Source organism: Egretta garzetta, unplaced genomic scaffold (genome assembly GCF_000687185.1).
Source record: "Egretta garzetta isolate BGI_Z169 unplaced genomic scaffold, ASM68718v1 scaffold306, whole genome shotgun sequence".
Lineage (NCBI taxonomy): Eukaryota > Metazoa > Chordata > Aves > Pelecaniformes > Ardeidae > Egretta > Egretta garzetta.
In genome coordinates, this window is record NW_009260131.1 from 1,552,760 (window position 1) to 1,577,996 (window position 25,237).

Genomic DNA, 25,237 nt, shown 5'->3' on the forward strand with positions numbered 1-25,237 from the left:
TGGCTTACTCTTATAAACTCTTCCCATGGGGACAAATGCTTCTTTCAACTAGCAATCAGCTCTCTCTGTAGCAGCAGTTATTTCCCTAAATACATGGGGCCCTGTGGGGCCAGACCCTGCTGTTCTTATTCTGGAAAGGTATGGCATTACTTCATGTGTAGTCTGTTTGGAAATGAATGGCCCAAGATAAAGAAAACTTTCTATAGAGAACCTGTGTCTGTAGTCAGGATATTTCTCATACAAGCCCATTGCGCTCTCTTTAAAACTAATTAGCACTGTTCTAATAGCAGTAGAGGTATATTTGCTTCACTGTCATGCAGACATGGTGTCTCCTCATGTCCATTCTTCTTGGGCACAAGCTGCTTAATTCTTCTGCTGTTGTCCTTCTCCCTTGTGACACGGAATGTTGGTTTAACTCATTATTAGGGGGAAGACAGCCCAGTGGGTGATGTCATGGAACTGGGAGAACTGTGTTTTTGAGGAATGTTTTTTCTTCATCACTTTTGATATAAAAAGCCTTGGGGTAAATCCATTTACTAGCAGACAACCTTGAATTTGTAGTTAGTGAAGTATCCAAGGAAGATAAAGCATGGAACATAAAGCATGTAGCAACGGGAAGGAATCCTCTTCTATCCCAGGTGCAGGAGTTGCCTAGGGTGGACAACAGGACGTTTCATCCCGATGGGGTGGGCAGCATCTCTGGTGAGTCCATTCATGGCATAGTCTGTCATGGACCCCTCTTCTTGGTGAATGACCTTTGTATCATGATGGCCAACGCTTTTAGTGGTTCTCACTAGTGTGTCTAGTATGGTCCTGTAGATCTCTGAGCTTCATTTGTATTACCAAAGATACAACACCTTGTGTGTTAAAAAAGGGCTGTTTCCTCTCTGTTCTTAGCTTATGACAAAGAATGATAGCATCATATTATAGTGGCTTTTCACTGTGTATTCAAGGGATGGTATCTTATCATGATGCCCGTGTCTGGAAGGTATCTGGTCGCAAACGCTAGCTCTTTCCTGGACCCAGATTCTTTTCCAGTATCTGTACACAATGCACTACAAGAGGTAAGGCACCCACTTAGAGCTGTTGAAGTAGCCTGAGCACAAGGCTATTTTGACTAATGCATTTTTTTTCTTGAAAGGTACTGGTATTTCATGTAGTGTGTGAGACACGCAACGCTGTATGATAAGCCCTGTCCCTCTGAGATGTATGTTATGTGGGCACAGTGGCTCTGATACTGTAGCATATATAGTAGTTTCCAAATGGGATAGCCTTATTGTGGCTGTAAGGGCCTCATGCAGACTCCTAAGCTGAGGCATTCTTTTTGTCTACAGTCCCTCTTTGTAATGATGGATACCAAAAAACAGGCTGGAAGATTGAGAGGGAGATTGCATTGCAGGGGCCCCGCTGAATGATGTCTCTTTTTAGGGCGTTAGGACTTGTCCTTCAGGACAAATGTGTGCTGTGCTGTTCATGGATATTATTGTCATAAGCAGCTGGTGAAAGGATTACCTGGCTGGCCTTGTGTTTCTGTGGGTCTAATGATGTGACTGGTGTCTGGGAGCTGCTGTCTCTGCTGAGCCTGTGCACCCTGTTTTGCAGGCGGGATTGGTGGGAGCAGCGTCCTGCTCCCCTGAAGGTGCTGGGGACACCTCCTTTTGTCTCTAGCTTGTGTCCTGGGTTGGGCCTGTGGTATCCGGAAATACTCATCACTTCCTGATCTGGCTGTTTTATATACACTGTACTTTTGTCCTTGGTCTCCTTCACAAAAGCAGCTGAAAGAACCAAGTGTGAGGAGGGTCAGTGCCCGCAATTAACAGAAAGAGTTTCCTGAATTGCATCCAGCAGTAGCATCACATCCTAAAATGATGTTGGAGTCACAAGATCTCAAATGGTATAGCAAAACTGTGTAGCAAACAAATAACCATGCACTGTCTTTACTTTTAGGCATTTTAACTTTCAGTGCTACAGTTGCCATATGACACAAGCCAAAAATGCGTAACCAGCATTTAAATGGTTGTGGTGACGCACGTGACAAACATGAGATGTACAACCAGCATTTAAATGGTTTGTTGTGGTGACGCACGTGACAAACATGAGATGTATAGTGGAATCAAACAAATTTTGAGAAGTTGTTTCAATTGTGATTTTTCTTTGTTGCTGTTGTATGTGTATGTATTGTACATTTTATATATATTTATAAAACTTTGGCAATTTTAAATTAAGGCAGGTGTTACATTAAATTTATTGCTAGATAGAAGGCAGACTTATTTTTGTACTCGGAGGATTTATTCAACTTAACTCCGTAATTGCTAGCAATATATGAGCTCATTATATTACAATTTAGTACAGTTAGCACCAGCTGTTATGGAGTTAATGGCAGAGCTGGTAGAAAATGACATACAGCACATAATATATTTAACATGGATTTAATAATCATAACATGAAAAACATTTTTTCTGAATCATTGTCCATATTAAATTGTAAAATATCATATAGTTATTTTATCAGTATGATACCTAAAGGAGGACTTGCTTGCTTTGACAAGGAACACTGTTTGACATGAAAGGCTCTACCTTAAATAACTGTACTCCTTATGTGTTACAATAGTTTTACGACACATTTTGAACCAGTTTGAATGCAGCAGTTCTTTCAGAATTTTTCAAGGCTTTGACTAATGTGGGGAAAAATCTGATTGGCGGGGTTTTTTTCCTCTTGGCATACTAAAATATTGATTGGCTAATGACATATTTTTAATAGACTGGGAAAGTCTATCCCAACCTTCATTTACCCTGTGATGGGGTAATAAGATAACAGGTCTGACAGAAAGATTAGCTGAGAAGAGTCTTCTCTCTGCTCTACCTACTCCCAAAAGGTATTGGAAGTAAAGGCCTTTCCCTCAGTTTATTATTATAGGAAGTCCCCCTCAAATGTATATGAAAAAGCCTTTGCAGATTAAACTTCTAAATGCATACATGTTATTGCTATGTATCTTGTAAATTTGTGCTCGTATTTACATTGTGTGCTGTTACTTATGGGGAGGATTAAATTAATAAAAAAACCCCAACCAAATTTAGAAAATCCTAAAGGAGTAGAATCACCAAAGAATAATTTTACCAAGTGATAATATTCATATGAGTGTATTTGCTTTGAGAAAGGGAGAATAGGGGTTTTCTTGGAAAACACTCCATAGAAATCCTGATGAAGGTACCATCAGTTATCAGTCACATGTACCAGCAGAAAGTCACCACAAAGAAGCTAAGGTCACACCGCAGGAAGGTATTAAGAAGGCCCAACAGTATGTTTATTTTGGAGGGGTATCCATGTTTAGCAGTGCTTTAGGTATATGCTTAACATTTAGTGACTTCAGTGTATGTATATGCATAGGGTAAGTTAAATTTAAATGCTGGAAATGCTCTCCAAGGTGGGAAGATGTTTGTAAGGAAATGCTATTTAAAAAAAAAAGAGAAAAATATTTCATGTTTTTGCAGTATCTCTTCTCTGTGAGAAGATGCAAGAGATTATTGATCTGTATTTCTCTAGAATGATTACTTAGTCATTCAGCTGAATGATTTTTTTGTTTCTGCTCTCTTTCTTTTTTTAACTTAACTCTTCTTGCCCATATCTTGGAGGTATTTCAACTGCTGTGAAGTGAGGGGTCTTATATTGCCCTGAATGTGGCAAGATTTGCGACTTTTCTAGTAAGTTGTGACAGCGTGTTCCACAGCCGTGGCCCTTCTGCCAAAAAATCTGGGTTTCCTATTCTTTGCAGGCGTCACTGTTGTTGCTTTAAAATTTTATTACTCATGATAGCACTTGCACTGTTGGAAAGCCAAGCATTAAAAAATCATGAGGTAGGGTTGCAAATCACCTGATCTTTTTATTTATTTTTAAAATTAATATGTTGTTGCTGTTGGGCTTTTTGCCATTTTTTTAACCTTCTGAAATATATACTTGGGACATACAGTTTTTTCTGTGTAATCAGGAAGGCTGAAAACTTTTTACTTCTTTGTTCTATTTTAAAGGAAAGTTGTAGTTTCTTGATAATAAACAGATTCCAACAAGAAGATATAGGTCAATATGGTATTTTGCAGAGGGACACCAGCTGGGCTCTGCCCAAGCTAACCACGTGCAAGTTCTGTCTGAGCCAGGTGCTGTACGACTGGGCAGTACTGAGCCCAAGCGAAAAAACTGGCTGGTCTGCCATGAGACACAGTCATACCCCAGGGAAAACTGCAAATAGTGCAAAGCTCACAGTTTATTCACAAGAGTTTACACCGATGAGTTCATTAGGAGAGGTCCTGTTTGGAAAGGGCAAATACTGTCTGCTGCAGTCTCAGCCTGACACATCATGGTAGGTCTTGAAGATCAAGGCTAGGACACAACATTTGAATTGCTTTTCAGAGGAGATCTGGGATGCTACATTCGTACCAGCTTGTCCTCTAAGCAGGCAGGCTGCCACGTTCAATACAAGCTGGAGCTTTTTCCATATGAAGAAGTTTTCAGTGACATGAAGTCGTATCAGAATTAAAAAATGGTCCTTGCCAGAGACTGAAGGGTTCAGTTTGGCTTCTGCTAAGACAGATTTTTAACTATGTTTTAATTAGCTTAGTACATGTTTTCATTTATCATATTGTGCCGAGTACATCTAGTATTAGAGAACTGAAGAACATGATGTGAGATTGCACTTAGGTTAAAACAATGAAAAGCTAATTAGGTGAAATAACTATAATGTATTAATATTTATGTGTTATATTATGTAGGTTATGGAAGTTGGGTTAATCTAAAATGGTGCTTAATAGAATTGCAAGTGCTGTCTGACTCCTTCATACAGTCTATGGGGAATCGACAAGGGATTTTGCTGGAAATCCGGAAAATCTGCATTAAAGTATAATGTTTCTTGTGGAGAGGGATCCTGTAAAGCAGAGGGGAAATACCCAATACTTCACTGCCACTCTGTGTTATTTACATAGGAATGCCAGTCCCTGCCAGTTCTAGTTCACTTGCAAAAGCCTTTCTCAGCAATGGCGAATAACAGGCACTTTTTCTTCTGTCCATGAATACTGCACTTTTAGAATATTTGGGGGGATTTTAGGAGAAGATTTTAGAGAAGGCCAGATTCTGCATCACTGAAGACAGTGGCATTTTGGATTTTAGCAGCAGTGAGAGCAGGATTAGTGGGGCAGTGAAAAGGGATCATCTCTCTGTATTCACTGGTTAAAATTATTCTGTATGGAATTCAGTTGGCGCCTGTGAAGTTACACCAGGCATGAATTTGCCCCACTCCAACCTGTTGTGTGAATGCGCGGTCTCATTCCACCTGGAAACATTCAGATCTCTACAGCTCTGACTGACACAGTATGGATAAATCCATACCATCGTGTGCGGGATTCACCTCCTGTTCTCAAAGGCTGCAGTTCTGCACGTGCAATTGCAATTCCTCTGGGTTTGCTGATCTGTTTGAATGGACTTTTGGACAATCAAGTGTCAAAGTTTGTTGGTGTTCCTGGCTTTGTCTTGAGATGCGCAATTGCGTGAATGGCTCTTCCCATCATAGAAAACAACCTGGCAAAGCAGGGCTTTTAACATTTATTTTTATTTTGCCCCCCTGTCCTCATAGCCTGTGCTAACACCTGCTCTTCCTTGTCACGATCCATATAGAAAATTTTAGGAGTATGGAGGAGATAGCATTGATGCTGTGAGCTAGTTTCATCCTTTAGCAATAGAAGATATACCCGGTCACAGATTACATTGCTCCCTTGTTTGAATTCTCAGGGTTGTAGGCTTTTTGTCTGGTTGGTTGTTTTGGGTTTTTTCATTATTTTTACATAGCTGTAATCTCCCAGATTACTAAAAGCTGAAATGATAAACTTTTCCAAATACTGTAACTCAGAAGTTGTTTTATTAGTCTTCAGAAAAAACTGGTGATCACCTCCAGATTTTCTTTACACCCCTTTTTAAATTTACATTAAAAAAGAATTTTAAAAGTATTTGCTCTTTCTTGTTTTGACGATGCAATTCTGAACCTTGAAATAGAACCTTTTCTGTAACTGATAGGAGTCTGACTTCAGAATTTTTCACATGCTTGTAAGAATGAAGCTTTTTTGATAGCTCTAGTTAAGCGGACACTGAGTATGTTTATATATAAATGGATTCATTGCTATTCATGTTTTTCAGATTCTTGAACATTTTTAAAAGATGTTCTGCAATATTACTTTGAAGAAATAGCACTCTCAATAAAAATGTTGAAGCCATAAATGGAGATAATCTTCCGCAATTCTTGTTTGAAAAGCACGGAGAAAAGAACACTCTGTAAATGCAAGTGTGTCTCAGACCTCTGGATTTCCTCACAGCTCAGAAACCTTTACCTCTCTGTAACATAGCAGCAGTGATTTGGAAGGGTATTTTAATTTTTGGCATGCACATCATCACACCGAGTGAAGATAAAGAAGATTTAGATCTTGGCTATTATATTCTAAGCCGGCTACCAGTATGTCTTTGTTAATCGGGTGCATTTTGAATTGTCTCCCTGCCAACACATATTCCAAGCATGTATTATATTTCACTGACATTTGTAAAAAGTAAATATTTTTTTGCATTTTGTTCTAGAAAATATTTCTCCTCTAAATTATTTTTGCATATTGTTTCCATTAAAAAAGAATGGAAGCATTGTTTTGCAAACCCATGCTTGTGATTTGGCTGGTAATATCACAAATAATATTTTAAAATGTTTTTTTGAATAGGCTCTAGGATAATTTTCCCACCCTGTTTCTCAGAAGATAATTAAAATATTATTACAAATCAAAGTAATGGAAGCCATGAATAAAAAGTTCCTTAAATAGAGTACCTAGCTTGCATTTAAAAATGCTAACCACCGATTTAGTTAAAAGTACATGTCTTGGGATGCATATTGCTTTAAACTTCGGAGCACTAAACGATTCTAGACTTGCACTTGTATAGCGTGTGGCTTTTGGGGGCAGACTCGTACATAGCTGTATTTCCAAAATTATTCTATCAAATTATTTAAAAACAATTAGAAAACTAAGCAAAAGTGTATGCACCTGCATATGTTTGAATGAGCATGCATGAGTGTAAACAGCAAATTTGTAAGTAAAAATATATGTAAGGTGCATATATGCAGACTGAATTTTTATCATAAATATTCAGATTATAATTGAAATGTACATAGTGTGCATATATTATGCAAATATATATGTGTATTCTATATCAGATAGAGAGAAGTGTGACCACTATGAAACAGAAAGCATATGGCATCTCAGTTCTGCTTAATATTGACAGGCTCAGGAGTTAATTTAGGACACTTGATGTGAATGCTTTTTTTTTTTTTTTTTTGCTTATAGCGTGTCACATTTTGTATGATGCATAACCACATCGGCAGAAAAATGCATTTAAATGTTTTGGATATCTTTGTCAGTGGGAGTTTTGTCAGCTAATAAAGATTGTGTGTTTTGGCCCTAACTCTGTTAAAAATAAATTACATTTTTTTGTCTAATGTAAAATTAAAATGAATAAACATCATAAAGCTGAAACCTATCCTAGTGGCTGTTTGAAAATTCCAGAGATGTGGCACTAGGGAGCGACCATCATTCCAGTGCAAAATGTGCCGAGCTATTTTCAATGGAAAATGAAGAGCAGAAAATAGAAGACTGAAATAACAATAGGCTGATTGCTTTCATTTTTTTGTGTAGTTTAACATTGCATTAAAGAGAACAACTGAGTTTCTACATTTTTCTATTTTCTTGTCATGGATATATTAGCATTACATGATGCATACTAATTATAAAGTTGGCTGTAACAAGAGTTCCTCTTGTGAATCCATTTAAGAACTGATTGTTTACTATCTTTTTCTGTAAGTATAAAATTTTAATTATGCCACTGACAGGAACTGTGCGTGATACAGTGCTCTACATTTATCACTGGGAGAGGGCCAGTTGCAGAGCTGTTTGACTTTGGAGAAATCCTGATGCGCTTGCAATGTTGAGCAGCAGGTGCCACATTATTATGTACAGAAAAGCAATTAGGAAGCATATTGGATGAATGGGGAGTGCATTAATATTAGCAAGTACATTTGTCAGTGGTTTTGATGCGAGTCTTTTTCTTTTCTTTATGCAACATTAAGATTGTGGCTCTCATAAATTCTCCCCTTAAATTGCCATCTGTTCCCTTGTCATGCAGTAGTGAGGTAGAGAAAAGTTTTCTTGACAAAATGAAAAGAATTTCTTTTATTTAAAGTAGAAGCAAAGGAGCCTACACAAAGTGGGAGAATTGTAGGTTATGCAATTCAGCTTTGTATGTGTTAAGTAATTACTGTTGAATGTAACATTAACTATGGAACAGTTAGGATTTTTTTTTCCCCCTCCCCCTTCTGGATTTCAGTTTTTCAATGATTTCATGTATTTTTAAAATATGGTGTAAACCAGTTTAGTTAAAAATGTACAAAAAGGCTGGCAGCTCAACCTGGGTGTCTCTACTCCAGGGTTTTAGTGGGGATCAGGAGCATGCTTTTGGAGTGCATCTCAAGTTGGCCCCACGCCCCATGCTTCGGTTCACGGTGCAGAGCAGTTTGGACTGGCCATGAACCACATAAAACTAAGGGCAAAGGTACATTCCACATATGCATGTACCACTAATAGGCATTCAGTTTTGAGACCAAATGGTTTTCAAGTAAATGCACCAAAATGTGTGTGGAGTCCTCAGCATCAGCTGTTGCACCCTGGAGAGCTGCTTTTTGTGGACTGCGGTGCCTGCTAATGTAGACATGGCTGCCATGACCCAGTCTTGAAGACCGTATGATAACTTCAGTGGGTATTTTATCCAAGCAGCCCATAGAACAGAGAATAAAAGTGACAATGATCCAGTACTGTCATCTTCAAAACCAGAGAGACAGAGTATGTCAGGGCTGTGCTCAGGCTGTGAACCAGGGATGTCTGGGCAAACTTCTCCAGGCCTTCAAGTTGTTGAACTCTGTATCAAACACTATTTATTTTGGATCAGGCTTTATTTTATGGCAATTTTAAAACTTCTGCTTATTGTTCTGGCAAGGATATTTGTCTTGAGGGAAGATTGGCATATGTGTGTCTGTGAGAAAGTAGCTACCTTAACAGAAAGGTTGGAAAACACCAAAAATGAAAGGCAGAAAGCAATTTCTTAATGCTGGCACAAAAGTAGTACAGCTATTGTGCTTTTATGGAGACATGCGGAAAAGATTAAAGTATTTTTGGGTACCTATCCTCCCCAATAATCTAAGAGGGAATACCAGGCTATGTATATTGTGTTTCTTTTGCCCTTTGCTGTAAATATGTTTCTTTTGATGACTGCAGATTGATGTAAAACTGAAATCACGCATGGCCTAGTTAAAGAAAAAACAGTACAAAGACTTCTCTCCTGACAACTGCCGTTTGCATGTTGCAGTTTGGTCTTGTGTGCATGCGCCTGTGTTTGCATTTGTGGAGAAAGAGTGGTTCAGCCTGTTTGGGCTACCTGCTCTATTTCTGTGCCAACCAGCACTTATTTGGGAACAAATCCCCAAAATGGTATGTTCATTGAAAAGTGCAGTGTCAGTTCTAGTAGACAACTTAAGTAAACCAGTCTTACTTCTGAACTGTATCAGTAGCAGAACTTAACATCTTTTCCTTCTTCTTTGCTCGTCTCCCTGTTGAGTAAGCTCTTCAAAGCCCAAGACAATCTATTTAGAAATACTATGAAGTGAAGAACGAGCAGCGTGAGCTACAAGCGGTGGGAGCAGCAGTTCTGTTGATACTGTAGGGAGTCAGATCGTGGCTGGTTATGAGATTAGCTCAATTGGCAGGCTGTCTGAATGAAAAGTAATGGTTTTCTGTGGGACTAAGCCCTAACTCTTTGGTTGTCCTTTTACTTCTGCTCTCTACTTAGCTAATTATGAAAAAGACAGGTTGTTCTTCCTGTGTGGCAGACCTGTTTGATTTCTGTTCCCCTTACCCGATTGTTGGTCAGTCCCAGAGAAATCCCTCTCCTGGGATGCTAGCCTGGCCTTACGCTGTTTTCCCTGAAATAAGAGTTTGTTTTCTGTTTGTCCCATTTTTTTTTCAGGCCTTCTATCATCTTTGGTCACAGCTAGTCTACCTCACAGGTTGTTTTTCTAACGTGTCCTTGATCACTACCTATCTTTACACACCATAAGGCTGTTCACTTCCCTTCTGTTCCAAATTTTTTCCCAACAGCATCTTTCCCTCACCCTCCGGTGCATTGTTTCTCTCTTCTGTCAATATGCAGTAACAGTTCTTATTCTTTCTGTATGTATTCCTGGTGCTCTTAATATCATTGCAAAGATCTGATTTTTGTTGTCTTCTGCAGTTGCTTTTCCCTTCCCATTTCATAGAACATACACACGCTTCCTGATGTCCCTACGCTGCCAGATTAAAGCTCTAGTACTAGCTGCTGTGTTTTCCTCGTACCCAGCACACTGCCACCCCTTCAATTCAGATACTGATCATCGTACATGAACCGATTGCACCTGCTCAAAAAAGAGCCGCAATCCATAGTATTCGTTTAAACAGCATTGGTAGTGGCAAATTCATTTGAGATTCATATGGATGTCATATACTGTGAGTTACAGTGTAAGCATCAGTTAATGGACACTCGCAGTAAAGTGTTCCCTATCAAATAATACATCACTGAGCTACATGAAGTGGTTTATGTTTTTTTCTCTTCTATGATTTCATCATGGCTAAGGAAGGTATCTAACGGTATGATTGCCTGGCCTTGTAGGATTTTTCTTTAGCAACCAGCATTGCTTAATGTTTTATTGATGTATTTTTAAATAATTTATCTTTAAACCTTTGTTTAATGGATGTATTTTTATTTGGAGTTTGATACTAGAGAAGGTAGGTCTGACAGTTCGTGTTTGCACTCTGACAATATTTCTCTTGTGAACTTTTTTAGCTCTCTTAAATAAACAGTAATTTCATATTTTTTCATCTCTATTTTTAGTTACATGGTTTATCATTTCAGGTGGCTTGTATTGGTATTTAACAAATGTATTGGGAAATGTGAACAACAATTTATCTTTCTTCAGATGTATCTCCATTTCCACTAAATGTGATAAATATAAAAATAGTTGCTGAAGGCACTATCATTAAAATCCTAGGCATCTCCTATAAAAGGTTTTAATGCTAATAGTGAAATATTCTATAGGCAGCATTTCCAAAAGCAGTCACTGTTTTCCAAAGCCTGTTCCCACTGAAATGGGGCCAATGCTAAAAAGCTCTGATAAGGATTGACACTTGACATTTGTAGGTTAAAGTATATCTGAAGGTGGTTTGTTTTTTTTTTTTGAGTGCTAGCAACTTCTGGGTTATATGTAGTAAGCATTTATTGTTCAGTTGGGTGATGTCCTGCTTGCTTTCCAAAGCACCTTCATTGGCTCTGCACAGCTTTTTCCCATGGATGGTGCAGCAATGGGGCATGAGATGGGGGGACCATGGGGTCCTCATCCCTGGCAGAGAGTGCAGTGGGGCTCCCACGCTCCCCAGAAGCCAGGTGCAGGATGAAGAGGAGCAAGCTTGTTGTCTGTGTGTGCTGGAATTAAAAAAAGCACAGTGAAACTGTATTGGTAAATGGATGTACACAAATAGGAAAGATGAGAAAGAAATATACTGAGTATCTTCTAGAGGAAATCTCTTCCTCTGTGATAAAGATCTGAATTCTCAGAATGCATTTTCTACCTTGAAAAATGCACAGAGAATTAAAAAAAAAAATACTCTTTTTTTTTTTTTTTTTTTTTAACATTTGTGCGATTCTTGTGCTTTGCTAGTGATTCTGCTAGGTTTCTATGTATTCAGACTTCTGAACAGTTCAGGCAGTATTTTAAATACCAGTTAGAAGTATAAGGCTGAGCTGATCTTTTGGGCATAGCTCGCTATAAAAATATAAACATACACTTCTTATCCTCTCTAATTTTAAAAATTGAAACAAATTTAAAATGTGCTGTTCAGCCTGTATTTTTGCCATATTTTATTCAGTATAAAAATAGCGTAGACATTCACCACATCATCTATTGTACAACTTGGCTATGTTTGAACTAAAGCCCCACCATCTTAAGACAACACTTTGATGTGGGTGTTTCTTTAAGTCTTAAAGGCACACACTGCACCATCAAAGCTACATGTGAACTTTAGGGTATTTACCTTGCTTAATGAGAAATGTTTTCCACATTTTTTCACCGTGACATTTTTGTACTGCACAATGTTTCTGTGTGTTCTTTTTCTATTTAAAATTTAAAGAGCTACATTTGGGAGAGGAACAATGTAGGTAAAAGAGACCCCTGGAGTGTGTCTGATGTGATAGTTCTCTTCTGTGGCACCATTTTTCCTCCTGCTGTGGGAGAGCTAAATGATAGTGCCTTATACCTTACTGAATAAAGCCTAACACAGTTTCCAGCTGTGAACATGTGATCAGGTTTTGTGTTTGATTTTTGCACGCAAGTGTACTACTGCAAGCATACCCACACACTCCTATGCAAACACTCCGTATGGGAATTATTGTTGACTCAGTCATTAATCTACCCTCAATTAATCACATTAAATATTAAGGTGCCTTTCTGTGCAGAGAGGTACGACAGCCTTTTCTGTTTTACCTTAGTGGAGAATTGCTACACGACCAATTTACTTTCTGGCTAAAGATGTTGAAAGATGTGTTGAGATATGTTGTTACGTGAAAACTGAGCGGAACACTATTGTCTGATCCTGAAACCCTCTGAGGATTACTCAGTAATCCTGCTGATATTGCTGGGAATAACGGTTGTGAAACTGAGCTCCTAATTGTTACATGTGTACCAAAAGTAACATAATGTTTACTCTGGTCTTTCATGAGTGTTTGGTTTTTTTTTTTAAACACAGTTTGTCTTTTTAACTCTACTCAAAACATAACACTCTTCATTCTCTGGACAGAACATGACTTGTAGTTCAGTGCTGTTATGGTGACTATGACTACATTTGTTACTTAACCAAAAGATTAAGCAAATCAAAATTATGCCTTTTATTTTTACCCCCAAAATGAGATCCATTGTTATGAAAGCTGAAGGCCTGCACTTGTATTCTTCAAGAGTGTGGCATGTCATGTTGTTTGTTAAACACCCGGAACTCATAATATCCTTCTCTCTGGCTCACTGAACAGCAGAAAAAAATGGGTCCTGAAGGAATACATTCAGAGACAAAGAAGAAAAGTTATTTTATTTTTAGTGATCAGATGGCATAATTGTTGGTTGGCGTTAAGTGCCTCTGAATATGAGGGGAGGGAGGATTAATTTCTGAGTAAATGAGCAACATCTGAAATCACCAGAGGGGCCTGATCCTTTTAGCACCAGCAATGGTGCAGTTGTGCCATTGATTTTTTTAATTTTTTTTTTTATTTTGAGAAAAGAAAAAGCTAGCGGCTGTCATGAAAGACTTCTGCTCCTCAGAGTGAAGCAGCTTGCTCCCTGCAGGCTCACTGGATCTCAGTGAGTGCGACTACTTGTACTTTTAAGACTGTTTGCCAGGCTTTGTATTATGCACTCATAGACAGGCACCCCTGAGTTCAAGTAATGCTGAGAACGTGACGGATCCCTGTCAACAGAAGACGAGGTCACTCACAGTAAAGGACGAATGAGGCTCATGGTTCGTAAGTTCAGCTTGGTTTTGTGGTGCTGGCCATTAGCATTGGTTAAATGTGGTTTTTACTTTTTTTGTGTCATTTTCCTTTTGTTCTGTGATGAGGATGGATGGTTTTGAACTTTGCAGCAGTTAGAGATGGCTGTAGGGGTTGTATTTTCAAGTTGAAAGAAGTGTTTGCTTTTTCCATATTTGGAAAGCTTGTGATAGAAGTATAAAGTGTAAAACAATCAGGAGATCCACAAGGGTAGCAATAGCAGCAAGGATGTAAAATAGCAGCAATCTGTAGATGCCCATCACAGAAAAGGTCACAGTGCTGCAACAAGGTCCAGCTGGACCGCTCCATCCCCACATCTACCTTGGAATTCTGCAGGACCAGAATCTGGTCTTGGGGAAGCTGGAGCCAGATAAACCAAAATGTGGCACGAGCCCCGTGAGCCACTGACCAACAATGTCCATCTAATTAAAATCATTAAATACTCCTTCCACCACTGCTGAAGGAATGCATTCTGTGCTTCAGGCATGAGAGGAAATAAAAGCAACAAGCAGCTCTGGCAGGAGGGGAGCGAGGGCTCAGGGCAGCAGGTGCACTAGGCAAGAGGGTGGAAAGGAAATGCTGGGGCTTTGGCAGCTGCTATTCAGTATATGCCCAATATGTAGTCAGGGTAGAGCCGGTGACAGAGCGTTACTGGAGCAGGGAGCACAGCAGCATACCAGCATGAGTGCCGAATGGTTCTCCGATTCACCATTGCCTTTCCCTTTGTATTGTCGTTCACACCTGTGCAAATAAGTACACAGAGGGTGCTACACCAAAATACAACAGTAGTGTTTTACACCCACTAATCACTTATGAATGTTTCTGTGCAAGCTGCTGTGCCACGTCTATGTAAGGGACCTGACAGGTAAGAGTAGGAGAAAGGATGATTGAGGACACACAGGGCAAAAAGGCTTTTTAAATATTTTTTTCCTTTCATGGGAATTTGCATGCATGCTTGGCGTTTTGTTGGTTAGTGAGGCTATCTTCATTCTTTTAGACTGAGCTCAGACATTTGGGAGGTTTTGGAAGGCTTCCAGCAGAAAATTAGAACTTCTGGATCTGGATCCAGTCGCCGTTAACATCAGCGTCAAGACTCCTACTCACTTCATAGGAACTGAATCACACTCTTGACCTGTTTGTAGCTGTCAGCACTGTCTGTGTCTGGCAGATGCAGCCTCTATAGCAGCAGAAAAAAGATTATTTCTACCAAGGCTGGCTCTGAAGAAAGCAGAAGCAATGGAGCCCAAGAAAACAGTGACAATATTTATATTCACAGTAATAAACTGGAATGTAGTGGAAGAAACAAGACAAATGTTGCAGGAGGTAGCACCAATCGCGGCATAGTCAGAATTAAGTCTTTTCTTCCTTATGAAGTAGCAGTTGGCTGCAACTTAATTATTTTCTTCTGTGAATTTATGAGATTTTATTCCAGATTCCCAGACACCTAGGATTCTCTGTCCTTTGGATAAGAGATTCACTTCAGCTCTCATGCTGTTGTCGAGCACAGAATTCCCTTGCGCTGAGCAGCTGGGTTAGGCTTTGCACCATGTGACCAGTTTTTGACACATAGCACCTAATTTTTGGGTTTCCTAAACATCTCCAGTTGGGTTGAACAGAGCTGCTGTTGCTTATCAAGCTGCTTGTGTCCCAAAGCCAGTATCTCAAGGCACTAAGTGCTTAAATAAGTGCTTGGTGTGCAGTTGCATTCTTAGATGCATGTACTTAGTTGCAGTTATTAGGGTCATATGCAGATGATAACATGTTCCTTGCCCTTTAGACAAATGGCTTTACATGTCACTGTTTCTGAGATTTTGTGTGTTTGCCTGGAAAGGAAGAGAGCAGCACTACTCTCTGGGAATTTTGGCGGTCTGTGGACTGCAGCGGATCCACATGTGCAATTATGGCTTACCATGTAAATCCAGTTTGTCGTGGAATAGTGGTACTTAATTACTTCAGACGTCCTCTTAAAACCCCTTCTGAAGTCTTCACTTAAAGCAAGCCCAGTACAAAATAGGTTTCTGAAGAAAATCAGCACCTTAAAAAAAACCCCATGCCTGTCAAAACCCAGAGCATTAATTTATAGCTCAGAAAAATGACTGTCTGGCTTGCACGTGTGGAAAAAGGCTTCAGTTTGTGTGTGGTCACTACTGGTTGGTGCCTGACAGCTTGATTGAACTCCTGCCTTCTTGGAGGGAGTGCGTTAACTGCCTCAGTTTGGAGGCAAAGTTGTACTGGTTGATACTGAAGCATTTCAGTTGTCTTCCATGTTCATAAATAATATCTAATTAGCAAAATTTTTTTTTCCTAGAACTTTCAGAAAAACCTGCAGTGTGGAGCTTGCAATTGGTGAACTTTATTCATTAGTCTTATGTGCTGGATTTTGCTCTAATTTAAATCACTACTGTGAAATCATTGCTTAAAAGATTTAGGAGGACTGGGATAGGTAAAAAAAAAAAAGGCGAAGTTGTTGAAGTTTATTAGGGAAGTCAAGTGTAAGACTTGTGTTCTCTTGGTATTGAATAACATTTCCCATGCTGGGGACCAAATGGAACCCGATGCCTTTGTACCATTTCATGGGTTGCCAAAACAGGCTTTGAACATGCCAAAACACTTCTCAATAATTTAAAGTCTAAATTTATTTTTTGTTGAAAAATCCATGTCTCTGACAGCTGACTGACAGCAACAAGTGAAATAGAGGGGAACACCAGTCTTGTGTCCCGAACAAGCTGGGAAACCTTATTTGTCTGGAATCCATTCTGTTGTGTTCCCACAGCGCTGAAATGTGCAGAGTTTCTGTTCTGTATGTAGCCAGGATTTTATGTCATCAAGTAATTATATGACTGTATTAATTAAAGTAGCTCTGGCATTATTTGGTGAATGGAGAGAAAATGGAGGAATTTGTTTCAATTTCAACACTTTCAATATGCAATACTTTGGATAGCAGGATTTAGAAGCAGAATCTGTAGATGTGAGGTATGATTAAAATGGTTGTGAATGGAACAATGGCAGCAGCTGAGAATTTGCACTGAGATCTTCTAACCACTGGGTTGTGGGATCAACTCTACCATAGAGCTGTAGATAATGAAAACTATTACCACCTGTTTTCTATAGGCTGAAGAAAATAATTTGCAAGAGTCATTCCGTCTTTCGGTAGGTGTATGTCTACCTTGTACATAATTTCCACCTGAAGAAAGGTCAAGACTCTACGTGGAAAGAAAGTGAACTCTGCTTTTACTGGCTAGTCTGTGAATAAGAGAAATCTGCTCCTTAGCAGTGTGCATTTTACATAAAAGTCCATTTTCTCACAAAGGAGAGGATATGCCCTTACAGGGTTTTAGAACAGGGTGTAGAAGGGGCATGGAGCGCTGTTTTAGCTGTATAGTACAGATGGCAATTCTGCTGACCTATGCTTATATAAAAATGGGGCAAAAGTTCGTGTAACAGATCTGAATAGTTGGAGGGGAAGAATCAGATGGCTCAAAATATTCTCTAGCCCACTATTATCTTTGTGCTAAAGTAAAGAGGATTGTGAAGGTTATGCAGAATGTAACTTGACCTGATTTTCCCCCGAGCACCCTATGATGTTATCTTCACTTAACAGGATTTCTTTGATAGTTCTCCACAATGTGTAGTTACGCACTGTTTGTATAATTATAAAATCAAGAGTGCAGTTATGGTCCCTCTATTGTGTGACTGGATATAAATGAGGAGAGATGAATACAGGAAGTAAGAAGGGGTGACAACAAGCAGTGATGGGTTCAATAGGCAGTTGATGGTACCTTCTGAAATTTTTCTCAGTTGCAGTCTTTGTGGAGGGGATGGGTTTGCTAGACAATCTAGCAGAGACTGTGTGAAGGGTTTCATGCCTCTTAAGAGAACAACAAAGTACGTTTGGAAGGTGTGGCAGCTGGCCAGGAGGAACAGAGTGAATGTGTAACTAAATTGGGAGACTGAGTGGTTTCCACAAAGAGATGAAAAGTACCAGCTGGTGACTAGAAAAGGTAAGTGGGAGAAAGTGTAGAAAGTAGCTTCTGTATGGGAATTCTAAAAAGAGTAGGAAAGAGCCTAAAATAGCAGGAAAGGACTGTGCTGTGCCATCGAGATGCATAGGGAAAATGTCTCTTAAAAAGCACGTGAACCGAGTGAGTGTTAACTCCCAGAAAATGGAAACAAAGCTGAGGTGCCAGAGTCCAGGGAAATTACTCTCCTGAAACAACACTCTCAGCCCTGGCCAGTGATCTCTGCCATGCAGTGAAGGTCAGACCTAGGGATGTGGATGATGCTGCAGGGCAGGAGGAGAGTTGTCAGGGCCCCATGTGCTGAATCAGGGTGCTCTGCTGTCCTTTGGGGGATGTAGTTAGTTTGGGGGATCCACCCACTCCATGCCTAAAGTGAGAATTTTCTTCCGTAGAAGAGAAAGCTTCTCTTCTTTCAGCTTGCTGAGAGCCTCCCGAGCGTGAATTGAGAATGCTTCTTCTGAATTTGCAAACGGTTTGAAACAATAGCCCAACAATGCACATGCATTGTCCCCTTTAATCATAACAGGCTGTTAACTATAAAACCTAATTAAGCAGTTCAACAGTTAATAACAACCCATCAGTGAGCAGGAGCATCAAGATAATATGTTTGTCCTGCTGTCCCAGACTACCTTCCCAAGCTCTGTCTGGTACAGAAAGCCCAAACACTATTTCTTGCTGGGATCCACAATTTCTGTTACAGAACTGGTCAAAAATCAATGCAAGAACTTTCTGGCATACTGAATATTGTAACTGTGGGACTAGTAGAAATAAAAATCAATTTGGTTCCAAGATAAATGTTGTCAGGATGTTAATGTTTGAACTTACCAAGTTCAAAAAACCTTAAATTTCTTAATTCTAATAGGATCATCCTGGAGTTGAAAGTATTTTGTTTGAAGGAACTGTCCATGTTAAAGACACTGCAGACAGAGCACATTATCCTGACCTGGGAATTGTGTTTTCCTCCAGTGCAATGTGGGCACTCTGTGTGACATGTACTATGCAGCTTCCTTTACTTGAGGTCAGCCTTCCTGCACACCTCTCTGGGATCCACCTGAACAGTGGACAGGTCTGTTTACACTCACCCCTACATGACAGTCTCTTGATTTCTCTTCTGACCCTCCTTTTTGTACTGTGCTGACTTTTTTTTTTTCCAGGATCCATTCCATTACATGACAAGCTCCCAAATGTATTTGACTCTAAAGCCTGAATTCACCCCTCTCCCTGTGTTCACATGCATTACATCACCTCATTGGTGCCTTCACAGGTGTTATCACCACTCTTACTATGAATATAACTTGACTAGTTTGAATGTACTTGTCCCATTGCATCTTGGACAGCTTGTTCCCTTTCCTGATACAAGCCATCTTCACATCGGCATGTATCTGTTAGTGTGCATCAATACTGTTGTATTAGCAAAAGCGTTATTTTTAAGATCCCAGATTTGAAAATATTTTGGATCCTAAGGCACTTTTTTCTGTTTCTAATGCAAAACTAAATAATGTCCAGCCATAGATCAGTTAATTTCTTCTACACCAACTGCAAAACACTTGGCATATATCATGCTCTTTTCTTCCTCTCCCTAGATATATTAGTTTGCTTCTGCTGCTTGAGCATTAGCCAGTTTTATGTCTGTCTTAATGTCGTAGATAGTGCCTTTTGTATTTCAGATTCTTGTTTAGTTTTCTATCTGATGTAATTAATACCATACATACACTGATGCTGTGTTACTGTTACATCAGTGTGTCTGTAAGAAAGATGAGAGGCCAAACGTGTGCATGGACTGCATTTTATTATGGAATTAATTTACAAGTAATGAAGAAATAGGCTTAGACTTGCCAAAACATGCTGCTATGCTCTTGAGCTGGATGGGAAAGACAGAAATGCCAGTAGGGCAGTCATCTGTGTTCTTTAAAACTTCCTCAGCAAAGGCCTTTGTTCTACAGTTTTAAGTACCGTTCGCTTTGTGCATACTTTAAAAAGCTTTGCAAGTAGTGTGATGTGAATCTATATGCATTTTCTTAGTCAACAAGAGGTAAATGTAATATGAGAAGACCTTACTCAAGCGTAGCTGTGGAAAAATTGCTCTCTCATTATCATGATCTAGGAAGTGAAATTCCAGTGACTGACTACAGGCAAGGTAGCATACACCGTGTGATAGGTGATTTTGCTGCTTTTGGGATAGATGGCTGCAGAAGGCTTATGTATATCAGCCAGTGCATCGTCCATCTCATTTTGTCTATGAGAGTTGAAGAGACAACATATAAAAACATAAATCTAAAAGTCAGAGGAAGAATTCAGTGTGGTAAACGGCATTCTTCTAGTTAGTAACGTATTGGAGGTGAGTTTATTTTAAAGGCAATCTGAAATAATTGTGGTTTGTTTGTTGGTTTTTTTAAACTTGGGAAATCCAAGAACTTAAATCTGGATTTTGTTTCTTTCATCACAAATAAAGCCCTAAATTTATGGAATCCCTTGGGATTATCTCAGGATATGCTGAATATACCTGAACTCCAGTGAGGTCACTGAGAGAACCGAACTGAAGTTAATGGGAGCTAAATATTCCAGACACTGATACTGGAGTCTTTCATGTGCTTCATGTGTCACTGAAGCAATGATATCTCTGTAGCAACTGCAGTTGGATCTGCAGTCCACTCTGCGAACCACTGCTCCCTGGTCTGGGTTTGCCCAGGGCTAACACTGGCATTGGGTCTGTAGGATCTGCAGTGACCACAGTAGGACAAGGTCTTGATTGTACTGCACAGCTTATCCAGAATATGATACAGTGATCTGTTTTCTAGGGCATTCATTTGCTGTTGAGTCATAATACTGTTAAATTGCTGAAAACAGTTTTGCAGTACCTGAATTTTATTTTGCTGGTTATTCATTCCTGAGTCTTGGTATCTCTCTTTGGCATAGAGGAAAGGCTGCAGCATGATATCAGGACCATTTTTGGTGTAAGTGCCAACCGTTTAGACCATAAACCAATGATATCCTATTTCAGGTAGTACTGACATGCTGCTGTGACCAGCTGATGGAGCCATATAACATAAATGGCCCCGAGGAAATTTTTTTCTCTTCCAGCAGTCTCCCAAAGGCTTAGAATTGGCAGAGTGCATTTGTACTTCCTCAACTAAACCAATAAGTGGTCCTTTTAACTTTAATGGAGCAGTTCTTGGGTTTAGTGTTAAGCAGGTGCTTATGTGTTTTGTTGTCTCAGGATGAAGTTGGTAACCCTGTGAGAACTCCCCTTGTAGTGTACGGACCCTGTTTATTCTTTCTCTGCTGGAGGAGATTTGATGAGCTCACAACCAGAGGTGGCATGGCTTCAGAATTTCCTGTGAAATTATTTATAATTTAATGCAAGCAAACTGCAGCCAATAATGGTAAAGGACAACTCTTGCTGTTCACAGAGAGCCCAGACGTCTTGGGGCAAGAACTTGAGGTCTCTACTAATTTCTGATGAATGATGATTTTTCACATCAGGCGATGTCATTTGTCAGCAAGTTGTGTCCTTACAGATTGTGCCACTGTAGCTGAGATAATGAAGTGTGATGTTCAAGATTTTGTCCTAAAAACAATAACAACAAAATGCCTTCGTATTGGGTCACTGCTATCAGCTGAAATTTATTGCAGTTGAAAGAAGCTGGGCAGATGTTAAAACACTCATGCTACCCACGGGCCTAGGGTTCCTCTGTTTATTATTTCCCGGCTGCTTGGCACATTCTTGTGACACACAACAAGCCCCCATTATGAAGGATTATATGATGAGGCAACAAGCATGTGAAAGATAGCAACCAAATGGTGACTCCCAATTACATGAAAAATTACTATAATCACCCCTGCTGTAACACCCGTCTGTTGGCAAAGTGGTTGATCCCCTTGAAAAGCTTTAGAAGACCCACTGTATTAAATAAAAATCTCAGTTCTGTGTGTAATCATAAAAATTAACACTGTCACTTTAAAAAAATCAAATTGGTGTCCTAAAGGGAAACCTACTAAGCTGTGTAAAGTAGCTATTATGAAAATGTTTAGCCTTTTGAATGTATTTCAGACAGCATTTGTGTTGCCAGATTTGTCAGCCAAAAACTCACTAAGCAGATTTGTCAGTAGCTGAGGCCATAATCTGTAAAACAGACATTGGCATAGAGATTAAAGATCAAGAGAATTATATAGTTTTTGTTACCATATGCCAAGATTCTTCTTCTTTTAAAAAAAAAAGTTTATTTTGCGCAGGCTGTATCTTAAGGGCTGCTGCTCTTTCTGTTTTGTTGTCTCAAACAGTGGAATTTCCTGTCAGAAAAGGGAAACTGTTTTTATTCACATACTTCAGGCTCTGTGTAGCTGTCACCCTTATGCATTGCTGAGTTTTGTGTAGTGTTTCACAAAATCAAAGTTACGCATCACAGTTCTTTTGCTTCATGTATGCAATATTTGCATTTCTCTAGGACTGCTGCCCTCTCCAGCAGAGAAGGCTGCTTCCCAAGCTGTAATCACGTTGTGGGTCAAGCAGGATCTTCTCTGCTCTGCAGGCAGGCTGGGAAAATTGAGCTTCTTAAAAGTAGGCCATGAAGAATGCCTAGCTCATGATACCACCATTCACTGATGAGTTACTGCTTTTGGGGTGGAAGACTGCGTATTGGGGCACCACACCTTTGTGGGCAGGCCTGGAATGAATTCACAGCCCACTTGGTACTTGGACCTTCGTTGCTTTCTGAGTTTTGTACCTGCATAATAGGCTGGAAACTGGGTCTTTGGGGTCTTCCTGTTTTAAAATAACAGACCTTGACTGCTGTGGTCATTGGTATGGTACTGGTGAGGTGACACCATATGTATCCCTAGCAAGGTGGGTGTCTCAGTATACAGTTTACCCGCTGGAAAGTGTTTTATGAAGAAGGGCTTCAAGAATATCAAAGTAAGAATGGGGAGACGACTTCTAAAAAGTTTAGTAAAGGTAAGCTTTATCAGACCTCTTGAATGGGAACTCCATTCTGTACGCAAGTAGGCAGTATTGCTGCTGGGACAGTTCCAAATTTTTCTTGGAGGAATGACTACACATTTAAGTTGGTAGTTGGTGTTGGAGAAAGATAAACATAGAGCAAGACACTCTCAGAGGTACTGTCTATAAGGAAACAATCTGCTGTGTCACTTTCTGAGGGCAGGTTTTGCTGCTGCCTCAAAACCAGATTTAGTGCCACCATACTTTCCCTCCCTAGCCTAAAAGGGCTTGTCTGGAAGGGGAATTGCTTGAATCATAAAATCTGTTGTCTGTCTCCTATATGCACCCTTGACTGTTTTGATTTTCCTCCTAGAATGGAGCAGTTTTGAACCCAACACCCTTCTATCCCAACAGTTTAAAAGACACAGTTGCTGGATTCTTACTAGAGCTATGGAAGTGGGCAGTGTCCTGCCACTTGGGCTAAACAAGCACCAACTGCATCTTTTTGCTTGGTCAAAAGATGGGGAGCTGGCTTTGTGTTCTTCATTACCACTTCGTAAAGGTTATAAAATGTGCTGAGCCCTACCTGGTGAAGTTCTTACCTACTTCCAAGTGCTGCAAGGAAACAGAAAATTAGAATCTATAAAGCATCGGTTCAGGGTTTCAAAGGAATCTAGTGGCTTTTCATATACAACTTTAATTAAACGAGTCCAGGTGGAAAAAATAAAGAAAAATCTATCTACAGCTTGCTTTGAGAAGGCTGAGTCTGATTGCTGGTGTTTCACATTCATGTCATCCAAATATGTGGGTTTTGTGGGGGACAGGAACAAAGGAATGTTTTGAGTACCTGTGTTTTCTCTTTTTGGGGTGTTACAGGCCTTCCCCCATAACAAAGCACCACTCTGTAGGAGGTCTAATATTGGTAGGTCATCACCAAGTGCAAGCTTTTTAACAGAAAATAATGTATAAAGTACAAAATATTTAAATACATTTGCATATGGCACAAAACAATGTGTAAAATGGGTTACGATTTTCCCTTTGGACAAGCCAGAAGGCTAGAAGCATCTGGAAGAGGTTCTGTACTTTCTTATAATTCTTAGGTATCATCTTTCTGCTGTGTTATGGCAAGGCTTGAGGGGAATTGTTCACCATTGCTTTGTGTTGCCGAACTTGTCGGTACCATAGGCTTGGTCTCACTGCTACAGGGTTCTTGCTACGGATGTGGCTGTAAAAAAGCATGCCTGTCTCTTTCCGTAGCAGGTTGGCTCAGCCATCACCAGATGGCACAGAGTAGCAACCTGTGAGAGGGTTTCTCTGTAGTGCTGCTGTGGTTGCTTGCTGAGCTTTTTTCATCTGCTGTGAAGGTTGCTATTGAGAACTGCTGTTTGTGGTTGCACTGTCACAACATTCATGAACGCTTCTGCTTAGGTTAGTCTTGAACATACTTATGTGCTCCACGTATGCTGTTATTTCTGTGATTTATGATATTAAGTGCTGCAATCCTGTAGCCAACAGGAAAATCACTGGCTTGTGCAAAAAACCTGCCTTGATATAAGTGTAAAACTGTGGTGAGGCCTGCTAGAGGGCTCACGGACTGCTCCAGCGGGTATGGCTCGGGCCTCTGCACTGTACGTGGGGTGCACGCTGAAGAATCCCACTGTAGGACTGTGATCTCTGCTGCTCTGCAGAGAACAGGGACAGGCCTTGTTCTGCTGTAGGATCTCTGCACCCTTTGGAAGGTTATCACATTTTTGGAGGTGGTGGCCGGGCAGTGTTTGTGCATGGTGCATTTCTTCTAGGGCTGCAGAATGGCTTTCTGTTGTGTGTATTCTACCTGCAGGAAAGGTATTTCTAATGTAAGCACGGCCCTGTAGGCCTTTCAAAGGGCAGACATCACACTGAGCCTGGATCCTTTGAATCCCTACAGAAAAGACTAGGCAGAGTGCATCACAAGTATTAAAATAGTAAGATAGAAGACTTCAAAGTTAGTGTAGTGACTTGTTCTGGAGTGTGAAGTGCTGAGTTCTCTTTTAAAAACCTTTAATCAGTACAGTGTTCATCACACAGATGTTAGCAGCAGTGTTAGAGCTCTCTAATTGTAATTTAAGTTATCCCTGCCGAAGGGCTTGCAATTAAATTATTAGACTGTTGCAGTGAGTCCATGGATCCTGGCTGCACCTTGCAAGGGGGTATTTTCTGGTATGATGAGAAACAGTGGTTTCTCCTGGGAAGCAAATGTACCATTATGCACTTATTAGGTCCTTGATTAGATCCACTACTGATTAGCAAACAGACTTTGCAAGAGAAAAATATTACGCTAGTTTCTGTTAGCTTCACAAAACCATTCTGCGATGAAGATGAAAACAAACCAAGTCTAATAGTAGCCACTAACTTCTGTGTTCAATTTAAAACTTGTTCTTTTCAATCTGATCACATCATTAACCCTTAACTTACAATGGGAAAAAATGTGGGGAATTTATGCAGCTGTGTAAAACTTCATAAGTGTGTGTATTAAATACACACGGCACGCAAGCACGTGTTAAACATTTATGCAAATGACCTATATGTATGTGTGCACACACAAACCCCCACATAT